Genomic DNA, 9,451 nt, shown 5'->3' with positions numbered 1-9,451 from the left:
CATATCCTTGAGGAGCTCACAGGAGAGTGGGGGAGAGAGAGTCATGGAGGAGATGTGTATGCCTTTGTGAGGGGATGGTTGGGGAAGGGGTTTCCAGACAAAGGAATAGCGTATATTGGCAGGAGCTATAGATTTTGCTGGTCCTTCATCCAGATACCCTTTACTGGGCCACTGCATCTGTCCCACAGCTGTGAGCTACGGTCCTTCCTTCCATCTGATGCATCCATGTCAGGTCATGTGTCTGGCTAAGACCAATACCACTTAACAGGAAATGCTGTGCTCTGATTGGCTTAACTAATAGAGACGCACCTCCAGGGCTGGGAATGGGATGCAGGCAGTGATTTGCCTTCAGTGACTAACAGCTTGGACTTGGGAGCCAGAATGCTGACGTGCAAAACCATGCTTGTGCCACTTACCAGCTCTATGACTTCAAGCACCTTATTGATCTCTCTGGCTGGCCACAGGGCGTGAGAAACAAGAGAGTTGTAGTTAATATCAAGGCAAAGTATCAGGAGAAGATGGAAATACTTCCTGGCAGGTCTACACTAACCCTAAAGTTGGGAATTATACGCTGGGACGTCTGAATGGGGTTCAGGTGACCACTAAACCCCTTTACTTATGCACATGCAGGTGGGCCTGGCCACTGGAATTTCCTAGTAGGAAGAGCTTCAGCTTCCCATGGATTCTCAGAAAGGTTGAGATCCACTGCACTGAATGACCTCCCAAATCATGAAATTGACTACCTATATTCCTTGCTTATTTCCTGATGACTTCTAAGCTCCAACAAGGAAACGTGAGCAAGCTATCTATGTCTCTCAGATCCAGTAATTTGTGAATCTGAAGCCAGGACCTGGGGAATGCTGAGGACCCCAGTACATCCTGCTCAGGGGTACTCCAGCCCCACCCTGTCAGAGCCCTCAACAGAGAGTCAGAGTCAGATTGCTAGGCTTTAACATGATTCATCATTAATTAGTGAGAAGCCTGGACTCTGTGGCCACAGAAAACCCCATTTCACACTCAGCAAGGCTCCAAATCCCACCCTCATGTCACCCAGGGCTACTACTCCAGTATGGCCTGGACATCAAGCAGCAACTTACAGTCACAACCACGGAAGTAGAGATGGCGGGTCTGCATTTAGGAAATTTTATAGGAATCAGACACAGTGACTTTGTTTGCTTCATCTAATAGTTAAAAAAGTGAGGCTTACATTGTTTGTTCCTTTTTTCATTTTTCCAGTCATCCACTTCTGTTTTATTTAATAAAATTATTAGCCTTGAAAAAACCTCTGCTCTTCTCCTAGAGTTTGGGAAGCAGTGACCCAGGGAATCTGGCCTGCACTCCCAAGACAGCTGTAGGGCGGAGCTGCAGGAGCAGGGAGCAGATGAGCCTGATGCAGAAATTCAGATGTGGAATTTCTGTAAGAACTCCTATAACCTGAAAATTTGAGGAAGTTTCACTTCATTCTATAGTATATCCACTTTTGTTTTAATATATACATTGGTTTGCTGTTTTGTTTATATTCATTCAAGTTGTCAAGTAAAACTTTAGCTCCAAGAAGATGCACAGTGAGTTTTTAGTTTGAGTCTCTGAATAAAACACACATGTTCTGTGTATGACTCTGAGTATGCTTTGAAACATTGTCATACATCCCTAGGAAATGGCAGCCTGTGTCATCTGTGTTAGCTTTGCAACGGATATTCAATAGCATTTAGGTCTCAATTTGAGATTTAAAAGCAGTTGAGTGGGGGGCGCCTGGGTGGCTTAGTCAGTTAAGCATCCAACTCTTGATTCCGGCTGAGGTCATGATCTCAGGGTCCGGAGATTGAGCCCCAGTCAGGCTCCGTGCTCAGCAGGGGTCTGCTTGAGACTCTCTCCCCCTCTCCCTCTGCCCCTCCCCTTTGCGTGCTCTCTCTCTCTCTCAAATAAATAAATCTTTTTTTTAAAAAAAAGATAAAAGCAATTGAGTGGAAGAGGGGTTTTTGTTTTTGTCCTTCAAAAAGCAAATGTAAGTTTGAGAATTTTATACAAGTGTGGCTTCCAATGCAGTCTTAATATATAGTAGTCAGTGCAGTCTTAGTATATAGGAGCAAACTCTTAGTGTTCACTGTGCACTAGGGAATGTTCTAGGTGCTTCCTCTACATCAGCCCTTATAATCCTTACAGTAGTCCTTGGAGATAGGTGCTATTAAGAGCATCTCCGTTTTATAGATGCAGTACTGACATACAGGGATGCTAAGTCACTTGCTGAAGGTCACATAGCTGGTAGGTAGTAGAGCTCAGGTTTTGATTTGGCAGCCTGGGGCCAGATACTGCCTCTGAACTTATCCAGTGGACTGTGCCTCCCCAGAGCCCTCCAAATGGGACAATCTTAGAGGCTGTGTCAACTAAATAAAGTTGTGCTGCAATATCAGTCTACTAGTAGGTTTGACTTGGGACCAAAGAATTACAGGGAAGCCAAAGTTATACACAGGTCTGCCTTAGACTATGTTTGGATAACATTGATTGGGTTATGAAACTGGAAAATAGACCGACTTTTAGTGTCCAGTTTGCTGTGCATTCTGTCACCTGGGTGATGCCTCAAGTCACATCCACCTGGAGAAGAATTGTGTTTGGGGCTGTCCAGTTCAAGGCACCCTGGCTAGAGCAATTTGCTGGAAAATTTGGGGCAGTTTTATAGCCACAAGGACACCCTATCAATTCCACTAACTCTTTTGGACATGGCTGATTTTGTCGTGGCTGTGAAGATTCAGCCCTTGTGAATTATCCACACACCAACCCACATCAGCATTCGATTTGGTGTTTCAACCATCCCATTTGGTTTTGAAATTAGTTGAAGAGGATGCTATTTAGGGGCCATGTGAAAAAAATATATAATCGGTCTTATGCTTACGAAAAAAAAAAATTGCTGTGTTCTGATTAACTGCACGTGATGCTGAGATATATCCCTGCGAAAATGACCTCCATTTGCAGTCTGATTTTGATTTGCAGGCTGTGGAATTAGATTCCACCTCATTGGTTTTATGTTTCTCCCATCGTTTGTCCATTCATTCACCAAACATTTATTGAGCACCAACTACAGCCAGGCCCAGTGCTAGGTGCTTGTGGGGAGGAAGAGAAGGAGAATACCCAGGGATGCATAAGTCCTGATTTCTGGCCTTGAGTTTAGTTTTGTCAGCGAGATGAACATGGAAACATGCAAAACCCAAGCCAGCATCTATGATGGATCCCAAATTAATTCATTTTCTATTAGCTTGGTTACTTTGGTTATTACACATACCAGGTTGTATTGCCTGAGAGTCTGTTACTGAGCTTCAGTTACTGTTTATCTACAACTAAGGTTGAAACAACCAATCAGGTGTTTATAAAGCTAAACTCAGGATGATAACTAGAAGTGATAGTACCATTTGTGCACTTGACCCATTCTAGTTAAAACAAAGTCAACAAAGGACTGAAAGCATGTATGTCCCTGACACACCTGCACCTATCCCAGTAACACCACCTCCATCTACCCCCAGGCTTCACAGAGCCCTTCCACTCCACAACTAAGTTACCTTGTGGCATTAACCTCTGATGATAGGCATTACCATCTACGGAGAGTTAGGTGACTTGCCCAAGGGCACCCAGCTAGTTAATGGTAGAACAAGGGTCTCTAATCTACACCTTCTCATTACCAAAACTGTCCTAGCTGGTTCATCACGCTACCTTAACTATGTACTGAACATCTATGGTACATTCAGCTTTGGATTCATTTTATGATTGGACAGTGTAATTCCAGTCTCCAGATGTGGGTCATTTGGGTCACCTGGCCAGCCATCTTATGACTGTAGGTGAGTGGCCGTTCTGCACCTGGTAGCATCATGATGAATCCAGTTAGGACAGAAGCATCTGTCCCAGTCACTTTCCTGGCCTCAAAACCTTGATGCTTTCTTTTACTCTTTGAAGGAAATATCTTTCTGGACTGATCTACAGGATGATCATTTAAAAAAAAAAAGTCTTTTTTTTTTTTTTTTTTTGGTTTGACTCAAATGGGAAACTCAGCTCAGCTTTTTGAAAGTCAGAGTGGCCTTTGTGTTTGGAAATTAACTTTTTACAGCACCCGGGGGGTAGTTATTACTAACTGGGTACTTTTAGGAATTTAAATGTGATCGATTAATTGATGGTAAAAATTATATTATGTAAATGCAAATCCAAAATTGAGTTGGTGTTCGCAGAGGCCTGAAAACATTTTAAAAGGCCAGGGTAGGCCTGAGGAAATTGAAGTTTTAGTCATTGCTGTGAAAAAAGGAAAAAAAAAAAAAAAGAATGAAAGAAAGAAAAAGTGAGTTTGCAAGAAACTCAGTAATGAAGGCCAGAATTTTCTTTTTCTTTCTTTTTCCGACAATGTTATCGTGATCTGTTATCACAACCTAACTGTACCATAGAAACTCTGATGTAAGGAATCAGGCGAGCTTTTGTTTGACCCTTTTTGTTAGAGATTCTGCCCTCCCAGGCTTATCAAGCTTATAAAGCTCATAAACACTAGAACCCCAAACAACTTAGGGAGATAGAAAGACAAAAACTGCAAGAGAAGAAGGGGGGAAAAAAGAATGGAGATAAAATGAAATTGAAGAGGGTAACACAATAGAATCTGGAGCCATTAATTTTTATAGCTGATGCAGCTACTAATATTTTATGAGGTTTGGAAATATGAGTATAAAAAACACCCTCATATCTGCTCTTGCTCTCTCTCTGTTGTTGTTTTAATACAAAGATAAGCCCATCATATTTTGTACCTTGAATACGGCCTTATTACAGTTAAACACCCGATGGTAGAAAAGATTCTGTGCGTTGGAATTTTTCCAAATCAGCATCCTTTTGTTTCTGCTTAGTTTGGTTTTCCACCTTTTCCAACAGAAATTCATGGACCACATCATGTGCCATTTCTCTCGTTTTTCCCTTTCTCTCTCTTTCTTTCTTTCTTTCTTTCTTTCTTTCTTTCTTTCTTTCTTTCTTTCTTTCTCTCTCTCTCTCTCTCTTTTTTTTTTTTTTCTTATCAGAGCTTATTTCCAGTTAAATTGCAGCAGGGTTTGTGTTCACTAGCTTTCCAGGACTGTATTGCCTGCAATGTCTCCATTTAAATGTAGATTTTGACTTTACACTTGGGAGGGAGGTGAGAGCCTTTCTGGCGTAAAATTAACACCAAGGTGAAAATATGAGCTTGAGATAGATGCCCTGTTTCCCTAAGCAGGGCTGTGTGAGCCCAGTTTGAATATTCTGAGCCATTTATTTACAAGTCGCCTTGTACCCCACGGGGGAAAACATGGCCCGATTTAGAGCTTTATTCTTATTGAGGCCACAACTCCAAACTTCAGGTCAAGGAAATCAAAATGCTGAAGGGTTGCACAGAGACTGGTATGCATACTGACCAGATGCCATGGGGGCGCTTCCATGACCCTTTGGAATTAATGATAAATAGGATTAAAGGGGTATGTTTAAGAACTATTCACATCTCTTTTCATTGTTCAGGAGCTATGTCTACTATGAAGAAGTGGAATAAAAATATATACACTGTAAATAAAGCTCAATCATGTATCAAACATAAAGCACTTTGAATCCGATGCCCCCACTTCACATACACTTTGTTTTAGCTGAACTGTGGTAGGTATCTATGAAGTGTATTTTATTTTATTTTATTTTATTTTATTTTATTTTATTTTATTTTTTAAAGATTTATTTATTCATTTTGAAGAGAGAGAGCAGGGGGAATGGGAAAGAATCTCAAGCAGACTCCCCACTGAGCGTGGAGCCTCGATCTTATGATCCTGAGATCATGACTGGAGCCAAAATCAAAAGCCTGACACTCAACCAACTAAGGCATCCAGGCGCCCCACTATGAAGTGCATTTTATTTGGTTTTTATTATTATTATTATTTTTTAAAAGATTTTTATTTATTTATTTGACAGAGAGGGAGACAGCCAGAGAGAGAGGGAACACAAGCAGGGGGAGTGGGAGAGGAAGAAGCAGGCTCCCAGCAGAGCAGGGAGCCTGATGCAGGGGTTGATCCCAGGACTCTGGGGTCACACCCTGAGCCTAAGGCAGACACTTAACGACTGAGTCACCCAGGCACCCCTGTGAAGTGCATTTTAAAGCAAGTTAATGAAATTCATGATTTGCCCCCCACTTTGCCCCATTTTATTGACAAGCCATTAAAAAAGGGGCAAAATTAAGTTGCTATACTCACCTCTAGATAACTTATACAGGTTTTTTCTCAGCTATTCATGAGACAATTCTACTCCCAACTGACATTGACCTGGAGACTTCTGCATCTTTCAAATGATTCAGTGAAGAAAGTACATAACTTTGTCAAGAGCTCTTCAAATGTCCTATCCCAGTGAGCTCATAAAGATACTTGTACTTGTAAAATTATGTATCTTGGTTTGGTTTACCAAAAATATGGTATTCTACCTCTCCTAATGCCCCAAATAGAATCCAGATCATACCATGGGAAAATGGTTCGAAGCTTTAATTATATATGATTCTTAATCTACCACCATATGCAAGCTGAGTGATTTTGTTCAAGTTACTTAACCTCTCTGTGCCCAAGTTTGCCCCTCTGTAAGTTGGAAATAATAATAGCATTTGCACCATGAGTTAATTTGGATGATTAATTCATTGTGTGCATGGAAAGAATGGTATATGGCACAAATAAGGGCTCAGCAAATGTTCAAAATTCACATCTGCACTCCCCCCCCCCCACATTGATATAAAATTCTTTTCTGGAGACTTAAGGAGCCAGAGAGAAGAGAAGAGAGAGAAAGGAGTAGCTGTAGACTAAACTCAAGTATCATCTACTTTTCTGGAGACCTTGATATAGGGAGAAAAAAAAAAGAGTACTTCCAGTGATAAAACAGTAAGGGAGTCAAGTCAAAACCAGCAGATCCTGACAGAAATGAGAAAGGAAGAAGACAAAGGGAGGTATTTTAGTGAAGGCCCCCAGATGGCCGATTCAGCTCAAAGGCCCAGCTTCTCTCAGGGCTAAAAAAATTAAGATTCCCTTCCCACTTTGACAGTCAGACCCAGAAAACCATCATTTGCACCTCATCTGGTCTAAATATTCAGTTTACAAATGGATGTTGTTCGGCATCGTGTGTTATAGATGCTTTATGTTTATTTAAGAACTCAGTTTCAAGGAATGTTTTCCAGACATGTGGTTCACCGCAATAGACAGCTGTTGATATTCAGATCCCAGGAGCATTATAATATGTTTAAAAATTGCGACACTTTTAAAACCAGATGTTCTACATAAACTGCACACAGGGGAGAAAAGTAGAGAAAGGAAGAAGAAAGAAAGAAAGAAAGAAAGAAAGAAAGAAAGAAAGAAAGAAAGAAAGAAAGAAAGAAAGAAAGAAAGAAAGAAAGAAAAGAAAGAGGGAGAGAAAGGGGAGAGAAAGGGAGAAAGAAAAGAAAAGAAAAGAAAAGAAAAGAAAAGAAAAGAAAAGAAAAGAAAGAAAGAAAGAAAGAAAAAAGAAAGAAAAGGGAAGGGTAAGAGGGTAGGGGAAGGGAAGAAAAGAAAAGAAAGGGGGAAGAGAAGGGAGGGAAGGAGGGAGGGAGGGATGGAGGGAGGGAAGAAGAGAGGAAGGGAGGGGAAGGGGGAAGAAAAAGGATGGTCATTTGGTATAAGAATAGAGCCCTTCATGCTCACAGAAAATTCACAACAGATTGAAGTGAAGCTTGTTCCTGGTTTTCTTCTATAGCAAAGATTGAAGGAAAATCATTTTAACAGAAAGGAAAGTCCTGTCCTCAGTAAAGACAAGCAAGAGATCCATAGCTAACGCCTGAAGGTCAACCACTGGCACTCCTGTGGTTCAAGGTTTTTTACCACAGGTATTTTCTAGGATACACTGAGCATGCGTGTACTTGACTGGCTTCCAGCGCTTCTGAGGTTCTGTGTGTATTGATCAATTTTACAAGCAACCTCTACTTCCCTCCTAAGAGTTCCTTTGGGTGAAAGTGGGCCTTGTGTGATATGTTGATGTAGGTATGTGTATGCAGGATGGAGTCTCGTGGTTACAGGTAGAGCTTCTGGGGTCAGACTACCTGGGTTCAAATCCCACCTCCACCATTGCTGAGCACACGTGGGCAAGATACTTTATCTCAGGCTCCTTTGCTCCCTCCATAGAATGGAGACGATGATGGCACCCACCTAATAAGGGACTAAAGCATTTAGCACACTGCTTGGTACAAAATAGATACTCAATACACGCTAGGTAATTTATAGGTAAGACTTTTTTCTTTCCAGTTCAAACCATTTAAGACTAACTTGCTTCGAGAGAAAGTTTGGCAACTCTACATCATCCCCTGGTATAATTGGATAATTTAGGGTGTCCTCAAGTCAGTCTTGAAAATCACTGGTCCACACAATTGGAAATGATCAGTTTGGGGAGAAATGGAGCAGTAGCATGGTGTAATGGAAAGGTGGCATAATCAGACAGCCCTGGGTCAGTGCCTGTCTCTGCACCTCACAAGCTGTGTGGCCTTGCAGAGAGCCTCTTCCCCTTGGGCTCCAATTGCATCCTTGGCAGTAACCCTTCTTCTCAGAGGGGGTATGAAATTAAAAGGAGCCAATTTAGGTGAAGTGCCTTGCATACAGTAGGCACTGGATCAGTGTTTATTTATTTTATTCCATTTTTTATATGATTCCTGAAAAACGTGTTTTTATGTATTTATCAAATGGCCTCTGTCCAAGTACAGAATTTATTAAACTATATTCTTCATATACTACCCCTGCTTAAAACCAACCAACCAACAATCCATTCAAACAACCAACAAAATAAACAAATGAAACAAAAGTAATAAACAAAAAATAATAATAATAAACAGAAATATCAGAGCAAAATGTTTAATGGCTACCCATTGACTGTTGTAAGATCCTACTTACCTCTCTGATGCCATCTCTCGTCATTTCACCCCATCCCATCCTCTCATGCAGCCACCTGAAATAAGTCGCTTCTCACGCATCTCCATCACCTTCACCTCTGGCCCTTGCCCTTCGTGCTGCATTTCTGTCCCACACTGTCTTCAGGCTTCAAGTCTCACCTCAGACCACTTCTAGAAAGCCTTCTCTAAGGTGTGCCCCACTCCTTTGTGCTCTCTTAATACTTACTGTTAACCCCTATCCCAACCCAGAGTTCCTTATGTTATCCTTTCCTATTTAATTGTTTATTTGACTGTAAGCTTTTTCAATGCAGAAGTGGTGCCCATTCACCATATTATTTCACCAATCAGTGCAATGTTGTCCCTGGAGAATGGAATGAATACTTGGTGAATGCATGAACAAATCACTGTATGGATGGATGGATAGGTAAATGGATGAATGGATGGATGGATGGATGGGTGGGTGGACAGGTGAGTAGGTATGTGGATAGATAGATAGATGGGTGGATATGATGGGTGGATGAATCATCTGGAACT

The sequence above is a fragment of the Ursus arctos genome, unplaced genomic scaffold (assembly GCF_023065955.2).
Source record: "Ursus arctos isolate Adak ecotype North America unplaced genomic scaffold, UrsArc2.0 scaffold_19, whole genome shotgun sequence".
NCBI lineage: Eukaryota > Metazoa > Chordata > Mammalia > Carnivora > Ursidae > Ursus > Ursus arctos.
Note: the sequence above shows the minus strand (reverse complement) of the source record.